The sequence below is a fragment of the Giraffa tippelskirchi genome, chromosome 8, assembly GCF_054371585.1.
Source record: "Giraffa tippelskirchi isolate mGirTip1 chromosome 8, T2T-mGirTip1v1.2.pri, whole genome shotgun sequence".
NCBI lineage: Eukaryota > Metazoa > Chordata > Mammalia > Artiodactyla > Giraffidae > Giraffa > Giraffa tippelskirchi.
This window is the reverse complement of record NC_137282.1, coordinates 138212952-138221824: the sequence shown is the minus strand read 5'-3', so window position 1 is coordinate 138221824 and position 8873 is coordinate 138212952. Positions and strand designations below refer to the sequence as shown.

The 8873-nt window shown below is 36.8% G+C and overlaps 1 long non-coding RNA gene across 2 annotated transcripts in view; it reads right to left on the bottom strand.

The window, feature by feature from the left end:
• Positions 1-588: 588 nt before the first annotated feature.
• Positions 589-8873, bottom strand: part of LOC145517712 (uncharacterized) — a 29379-nt gene continuing 21094 nt past the window's right edge. For both annotated transcript variants that reach the window (XR_014062277.1, XR_014062278.1), the window contains 5 exons: positions 8654-8748; positions 6714-6784; positions 4563-4693; positions 4050-4175; positions 589-844 (listed from right to left, as the gene is read on the bottom strand). This is a non-coding gene — a long non-coding RNA (uncharacterized LOC145517712). The remainder of the gene's footprint in view (positions 845-4049; positions 4176-4562; positions 4694-6713; positions 6785-8653; positions 8749-8873) is intronic.

Genomic DNA, 8873 nt, shown 5'->3' with positions numbered 1-8873 from the left:
TTAATTGATTTATACTTCCTCATTTATAAAAATTCAATACTTGAAAACTTTACATTTTAGAGACAGAGGAAACCTGAGATTATTTGTTCAGCTCTTTTCCTTTCTGAGATGTGGAAACATGCTTAGAATTACTAACTAAGCTTTCATAGACAAATAGAATCAAATGATGATAATTTAGTATGTAATGTAGGATCAATGGTATGCTGAATTTCATATAGCCAGGAAATAAATGTTAATATCAGGAGAACTTATAACTTAGAAATACCAATAAGTTATGGGGTCTCTTTCCATTTTGTTTTGAAAGACACTGTGACCTTGCATTTACAAAGATAAAGACTAAATTATTCTCCAAAATAATAAGGTTCATCCAATTACTAATGAATATAGTTTAGATCTCTGGAAGAAAGCATTGCATTCTCTAGAGTTCACAAAAAATGATAAACGAGATTTATTCTTACAGAAAAAAAGTAATCTTGAAAACTCTGTTGTAATGAGCATAGTTTGGTTAAGCACGGTCAAAATCCTGATTGACAAAAATGTGGATAAATTGTAGCATGATATGCACTTCAAAGAATAAGTGTACAGTAGTTAAATGTGAAATAGCTATTTACTTTTTAAAGTTGTGTGGGGAATCACAATATAATGTCAAAAGTTCAGTTAGACAACGAGCAATGAAATTTGAGACTACTGGTATTATGACAAATCCGGTTTCCAACCTTGTTGACAGATTTACTTGCACAATCAGAATCTGTCAGAGCAGGAAATAGGTATAATGTATATATACTTCTCTAACGTCATTCTCTCCACTTGTCTCCTTCCCAACGATAAAGCAGATAACTTCATCCTGCCCCGAAGATCAACAGTAAGTGGCAATATCTTTATTTTCAAAGTGAACATTTTATTGTGGCAAAGTACTTAATGCCTTGTCAGTGAAAAAATGATACCTAGTAAATGACTCTGTGGTTTTCAAGCCTGTTCATAACCTTTATTGAGAGTAATGGTCTTAAGTTATTCTATTCTTTTTAAGCTAAGAAAGTAACATATAGCTCTAATATTAACAAAAAGCACTTTTATCTAATGTAATAAATTAGTTTTTACCTTTTGTTCCAGAATAAGCAGTATAATTAATTCCTATGTCTGTGAATTTTGGAAATAATTATACCAGAATTTCCTTTAATATAAAAATGAAAACCTATGGTTATATGTGTGTGCATACTTCCACAATAATAACTTAAGGAACATGTTTGAGTCAGTGCTAATGAAGTAGATGAACCTAGAGCCTATTATATAGAGTGAAGTAAGTCAGAAAAAGAAAAGCAGATGTCGTATATTAATGCATATATATGGAATCTAGAAAGATGGTACTGATGAACTTATTTGCAGGACAGCAATGGAGACTCAGATACAAAGAACAGACTTGGGAGAAGGAGAGGGAGGGAGGAATTGAAGGAGTAACATTGAAACATATATTACCATATGTAAAATAGATAGCCAGTGGGAATTTGCTGTATGCTGTATGATACAGTGCTCTGTGACAACTTAGAGGGGTGGGGTGGGGTGAGAGGTAGGAGGGAGGTTAAAGAGGGAGGGGATATATGTATATCTATGGCTGATCATGTTGAGGGAAACTAACATAATATTGTAAAGCAATTATCCTCCAATTAAAAATTTTTAATAAATAAAATAATATAATTTTACTAATATTAACATATATGGACATTATATAATATAGACATTATTAAAATAAGTATGGGAAGCTATTGCTAATAGTTTTAAATCCACCAAAACAAATAGCACCAATCTTGAGACAAAAAAATTCTAAAGATTACCAATCTAAGATAACATATCCCCTATGAAATGCAGTCAAATAAAAAAAATATTTAGAAACTTTCCCAACAAAAGTCAACCTTTTCAGGCATTTACATTTATATAAGTGATGTAAATATAATGTCAGTTGAATTTATTTTATATAAGGAGGCAATTTCTATGTAAAACTTTATATTCCTTGGCAAATAAGAAGTGATCCTAGGTAAGCAAATATCAAGAGACCACATACTTACCTCTGATGACCTGTGAGCAGGTATTCACTTCACAGAGGAAAGGTTTTACTTTAAAAATATTTTATATTAATGCTTTTCTCTTCTGTGGTTAAATGGCATCCAGGAAGCTTAGGGAAGACATATTATTGCCAGAGAAGATTTCGTGGTCCCACTTCTGCTATTTAAAACTAAAACCTACAATGTCTATATGACTCATACTCTGGAGAAAAATCAAAGGAAATTAAACTGATTTCAAGTTTAAAGCCTGGGAGCTACTCTACTATGATAGGGCTTCTGAATTGAGGTCATATTTGTAAGAGGAAGAGATAAATTGTGAGGAGGAGTGTCAGAACTCTTGAGTAATGTTTAAATCCCCATACTGCTAAGAATTCCAGTAACATTTTTCAGTAAATTCAAGTAAAGAGGAGAGAATTCATCTTTGGGAAGAAGAAATAATTGCTTTCTGGGAACTTCAATGTGATATTTAGATATCTTTGTAGATTTCTTACATGATGAAGTCTATAAGGTTTGCAAACTCTTATAGGCTGCTTTCTGTCTCACATGTAAGTGGTGAGATGAAAGAACTTGTTATATTGAAGATTAAATATTACATTAAACTATATTTGAAAAATATTGCATCCTATAGTTTTCTGAGGTCTTCCCTGGTGGCTCGGTCAGTAAAGCGTCTGCCTACAATGAGGGAGACCTGGGTTCAATCCCTGGGTTGGGAAGATTCCCTGGAGAAGGAAATGGCAACCCACTCCAGTATTCTTGCCTGGAGAATTCCATGGACAGAGGAGCCTGGTGGGCTACAGTCTATGGCATCACAAAGAGTTGGACATGACTGAGTGACTAATACTTTCACTTCACATAGTTTCCTGAACTGTGGTTAGGTATATAAATATGTCTATAACTATTATGTACACATTATGTACACATGTGTTAATACTTTTAATGGCATTTTTTTCTAGTCCCCAAAATTCTTTAAAACATTTCCATTCCCTTTTTTCAGGAGCAAGAGCTTTGAGCCCAAAACCTCTAGTTTTATCCCCCAGTTCTGCTTGCAAGTTTATGGCACTTCATTATTGAATCTCTGATGCTGGGACTGCCCATCTGTAAGCCAGGGTATTGAGCACATTATTGTGAGTTTAAAGTGAGCCCATAAAGAAAAACCCAATACTTCATAAGAAAGATGTGCGTGCATGCTCAGTTGTGTCTAACTCTTTGGCAACCCCATGTACTGCAGCCCCTCTGTCCATGGAATTTTGCAGGCAAGAATACTGGAACTGGAGTGAGTTGTCATTTCTTTCTCCAGGGAATCTTCCTGACCCAGGGATTGAACCCATGTCTCTTGCATCTCCTGCACTGGCAGGCAAATTCTTTACCACTCTGCCACCTGGGAAGTCACCATATAATGGCATCATTATATATGGCTCACTTAGGGCAAGGGGCTTCCTGCCTGTTCACAATAGCCTATAGATTGCATGAGGTGGTACATAATTCAACAATTTTGGTTCATTTTCATGTTTATACTATCTTTGTTGGGTCATATGGCAAAAATATACTGAAACAGACTTAATCCCAGCATCCTTTCCATTTGCTGCCATTCCTTAGGTTCACCTTAGGAAGAAACAGCATCAAGAGGAAGTAGTTCTACTAATTCATACTCACATAACCCTAGGGAGTGGGATGGAATAGGTGTATGAATGTAATAGCAATGTAGAATAGTCCACACATTTCTTTGCATCTGATGAAGGTTATGTTCCCCTGTTACTATCTTGCTGATACATGGCCCCAGGACAGGTGGCTAGTTCTGTTGCTACAGAATTTTGCAATAATGGGGAAGCAGTGATTATCTTGAGGCAAGAGCAAAAATTAAAAGGCTTGGCTATCACTACACACTCAGGCCAGCTATTGCCTCAGGATGCAACCTCTTCCTCCACTTCACACCCATCACACACACATACACACACATCAACACATACACACTAGAGGTCATGAGAGACTTACTTCTCCCCAGATTTTCTTCCTAACTTTTTGATATTTCTTGAAAGTCATGATTCTATTTTGCTTCTGTCATTCCTTCCATATCCACGTTGGAGTGAAATAAGACGCCTGCTTATATTGACATCCTGACTGGAATAGAAACCCAAAAGTTTTCTTTGTAAATGGACCCTTTTATGAACTCTCTTCTTAGGAACAAAGCACATTCTCCTTAGTTTATACTTTGAAAATTCTTATTTCCACAATATGGACTTTTAAGGCGATGTATGCATGCATGATTTTTATAAATGTGCTTTTTATCTTCTAATAAGCAGTGATAGCATGTCATTAGAGAAAATAATATTTTCTTTTTCAAGTGAGTGTTTCAAACTTAGCAAAGAGTCTGACATCAAGGTGAGGAAGGAATAATATGTTACAGTTTAACTGTATTATATACATTTTCACTTTAAAAAGACTTGTTCTGCTCTTAGTCATTAGATATTAGGGCTTCCCAGGTGGTACTAGTGGTAAAGAACCCACCTGCCATTGCAGGAGACATTAAGAGATGCAGGTTCAACTCCTGGGTCAGGAAGATCCCCTGGAGGAGGGCATGGCAACCCACTCCAGTATTCTTGCCTGGAGAATCCCCATGGACAGACAAACCTGGCAGGCTACAGTACACAGGGTCACAAAAAGTCAGAGATGACTGAAGCAACTTAGCATGCACATGTAAACCATCAACATTTGGAATTAGAAATTTTTCAAATCCTGTATTTGGCTTTTCTCTAGTCACACTTAGGAGGGATGACTAATCACCTAAAAAGGAAAATGATGAAAAGCAGAAGGAAAATCATGTAAGGAAAGCTGCAATGACTTCTACATTGCAAAATGGCTTTTTAAGGGAAATAGGTGGAAAGGAATTTAAAGTTTGTTGCTAAGGAAATAGCAGCTGAAACATATAACTACTCACATTTAGAAATCGTCTACATGCAAGCAGACAGAAAGAGGCAGGTATTTTTCCTAATTCTTTCCATTGATTTCGGTATGACTGTACCAAACATAATTGCAAGTAAATCATATCTGATCTGTACCTGCTATTTAAGGAGGCCGCTGAAGGAGAGAGGTGGAATGGAGCTAAAAGCACTGGTCTTACAGTTGCTGATGGACTTTTATTATATTTGCATCATCTGACATACTTATTTCCAGAGCCCTGTGCTATGCTGGATTTTTTCCCCTCCTTCTCCAAAAGCACCAGAATGGGCCAAGGCAAAAGAAAAAGAAAACCTTTCCCTCCACTTTTGCACACTTTGGGAAAGGTTCAACAAGTTCATATTCTAGGTGCTTGAATCATGAGCTACCCTAATGATATGCTGAGGGTCAGAAAGTGGATGAGAATCATATTTTGTTAACTTGAATATGTCGAGTATATTCTAGCCTGCTGTCACAGATAGTGTGCAAAACTTGATGACTGACTGTTAAAGGAAAGAATAATAACTGAGTGTCACTGATTTGCAGAAAAAGAAGGACTTATTTTTCTCTTTGGCTTGCAAATTCTCCTCAAAGCCCACTTGAGCCCACTGCCCAAGGAATGTACGTGTCCAGGGACACTAACCTAAGAAAGAGCCCTCTGGAAACTTAGCTTCTGAAGCTCCGCCACTAAGCACATAAAGAGGGAGCTGTCTTTAGCCATAAGGCATTTAAAAGAATGAAAACGGTAGTCCTTCCTTTCCACACTCACGGTCAAATTATAGAAAAAAGTTAAAAGTACATGAAAAAATTGAGAGAAATAAGATCTTGCAGATGGGTCAGAGAAAATGAATATATAATCAAAACTTTACATGGTAAGTTTTAAAGGCTCCCATTCAGTGGCAAGATCAGTGTTTTTGGAGTTAACTTGTGAGTTTCGTTGGGAAGAGGCACTTAGAAATGTTTCTGAAGGATGTGGCTAGAATCCAGAGTTGAGGATTAATATGATCTAAGGCACTAATGGCACATGATCAAAGGATAACTAAAGAAGCCTGGCTAGAGTTAAGGAAAATTAAAAAAAAAAAAAAAAAAAAGACTATCTAATGAATGATGTCACAGGTTGGCTCCTCTAGGAACAATATCTGAGAAATGGAAACTTTATCAGGAAATGCACTTGAGATCAATTCCTCTGGGAGGAAGTCGGGGGGAAGCAAAATTAGGCAAAGGTGTGATGTAGTCTCATTGGAGACATCAGCCAACCAACTACTTCTGAGTAGTTCAGAAGTTGGGATGGTGTTTCAGAGTTGTCTCTACTTGGAGCAAAGAGGTCAGGCCTTTATATCCCACATCTGACAGCCACAGGATGAGGGTGATTTAGGATGGAGCATGACCTTGGGCCAGGAGGCTGCATTCAGCAAAGCCAATCCCTGAAGAGCCTGAGAACTGAGAGATTTCTGCTGGAAGAGCAAGCATCCCAAATAATAATAAAAATAGTAATGATAATGCTAGGATGTGTGGGGATATGTTGATATTTTTAATGTTTTCGATTGCTTTGATGTTATTTATCTTCTCAAACATCACAAAATTCATATAAGATGGCCTTATGTCACCATATTCTAACTTGATAAATGAATATTTTCAATTTTATATAACTAGTTAAAGATAAGCTGGGTAAAACAATATCAACAATGATAACAACAAAGTCCCAGGCTTGTCAATACTTACGGTGCTTTCTTTCCTTCATGACAATACCAGGTGCCAAAGTTTAGATTTGCTCAGTAAAGGGCCAGGTTTCCCTGAAAAATACAAATGGCTCTTTTTAATATTAAATTTATGTATCTGCTTTATACAGAAATAAGTTCATTTTTCTTTCCATATTTTTCCTTTCCTGTTTTCATATTTTCATTCTTTTCACCCACCTCTTCCATTTGCCCAACTAAAATCTAAACAAAATCAACCTTTTCCTATTGCTTTGAGTGAAATTTTAATGGTATAGAAGAGCTTAAAATTTCAAAATCCTGTAGAAACACTTCTATAATTTGTATCCTTCATAGAACCCTTATAGGAATAAGCTATCAGTTTTGTGATTTCTAATCCAATTAAATCCCTTCTCATAACAGACAAAAATACTTCATTAAAATGCCAACAAAGTGCTCCATTATTTCAACAAAGTTACATAAATGAGGGTTATTATAATGGCTTATGTTTTGAAGTCAAGAAGGATATCCTAAGAAAATATTATTTGCACTCTCCAAGTCTTAGAAGTTTTATATTTGAAAAACAACAGAAAATGATTGACTTAATTGTTAATATTCTCTAATTTTTTTCTAATTTTCTCAAATGTGTTCAGTCATTTATTGGCTATTTATCAGCTACAAAAAGATTTATATTAATAGTAATGTAGGACTATTTCTGTCAAGGCAGAATGCTTGACATTCTTACCCAGAACCCCACACCCCCCACAAAAGTATGATACTGTTTAGTGGGAAATGTTTATTGAGGTTAAAACAAATACTGGATTCTGTCCCAAGTATCCTCTAGGCAATGAGTCTGTCAGAAGGTTACTTAACACCTCTGTGCCTCATTTCTTTATTTACAGAGACATAATAATGCCTAAACCATTAGCTTCACTAGGTGGCAAAAAGAGCAGCTAAGACAATTAATCTGACAAAGGTCAGAGGCACTTTTCCAAGAGTGCCTTCACAATAATACTCAAATTATAGTAATATAGACTGGTTCAGATGGTAAAGAATCCTCCTGCAATGCAGGAGACTCAGGTTTGATTCCTGGGCCTAGAAGATCCCCTGGAGAAGGGGGTGGCTACTCACTCCAGTATTCTTGCCTGGAGAGTTTCATGGACAGAGAAGCATGGCAGGCTACAGTTCATGGGGTCACAAAAAGAGTCAAACATGACTGAGCAACTAACACTTTCACACTTTTCACTTCACAGACTCGTTATAGAAAAATGCAGAGAAGAAAATAACACCTTATCACATGAGGATGAACTCATTCTTTTGTATTTTTGTTTAATTTTATTTCCTGTTTGCCTAGCTTTTTGTCTGATCATTTATTTTGTAAGAGAATGGTATGAGGTTCTATTTTTGCTGCTGTCTTCCAGGTGAATCATAATGTCTGCATTCCCAAACTCCTGAGCATCAAGGTCCCCAATATCACTATGCCATACAATTTCTTCTGTTACCCTATATTAAAACTAGTCCCAGGACTTCCCTGCTGGTCAACAGCTAAGACTCAGTGCTCTCAACACAGGGGGCCCAGGTTCGATCCCTGGTCAGGAAACTAGATGCCACAGGCCACAACCAGGAGTTTGCGTGCTGCAACTAAGACCCAGAATAGGCAAATAAAGAAATATTAGGAAAAAGCCTGACCCCAAAGAAACCTGTGTCATAGAGCTTTTGTCATATATCCATGAGAAAAGCCAAGGTACGTTGTTATATGGATGATGAGTGGCAGTCAGTAAACACTAAACGTAGATATGCAGCTTCAGATTTCCAATGACTACATGTCATGGGCCTTGGAATGCACTTGAAAGTAATCTGACCCTCAATATACATGAGAAAGTATATTAGTCTGCTGGGACTGCTATTACAAAATACCACAGATTGGGTGGCTTGAGCAACAGAAATTTATTTTCTCACAATTCTCACCTGAGACCAAGGTGCCAGTACGGTCAGTTTCTGGTGAGACTTCTCTTCCTGACTTGCAGACAGCCACCTTCGTGGTGCCTCACATGGGCTTTTCTCTGGGTTCGTGGAGACAAGAGAGGGAGACAGAGAGAGGGCTTGAACATCTCTTCTGAACTGAACACTAATTCTGTGAATTAGAACCCGTTCTTATAACCTCATTTAATCTTAATTACTTATTTAG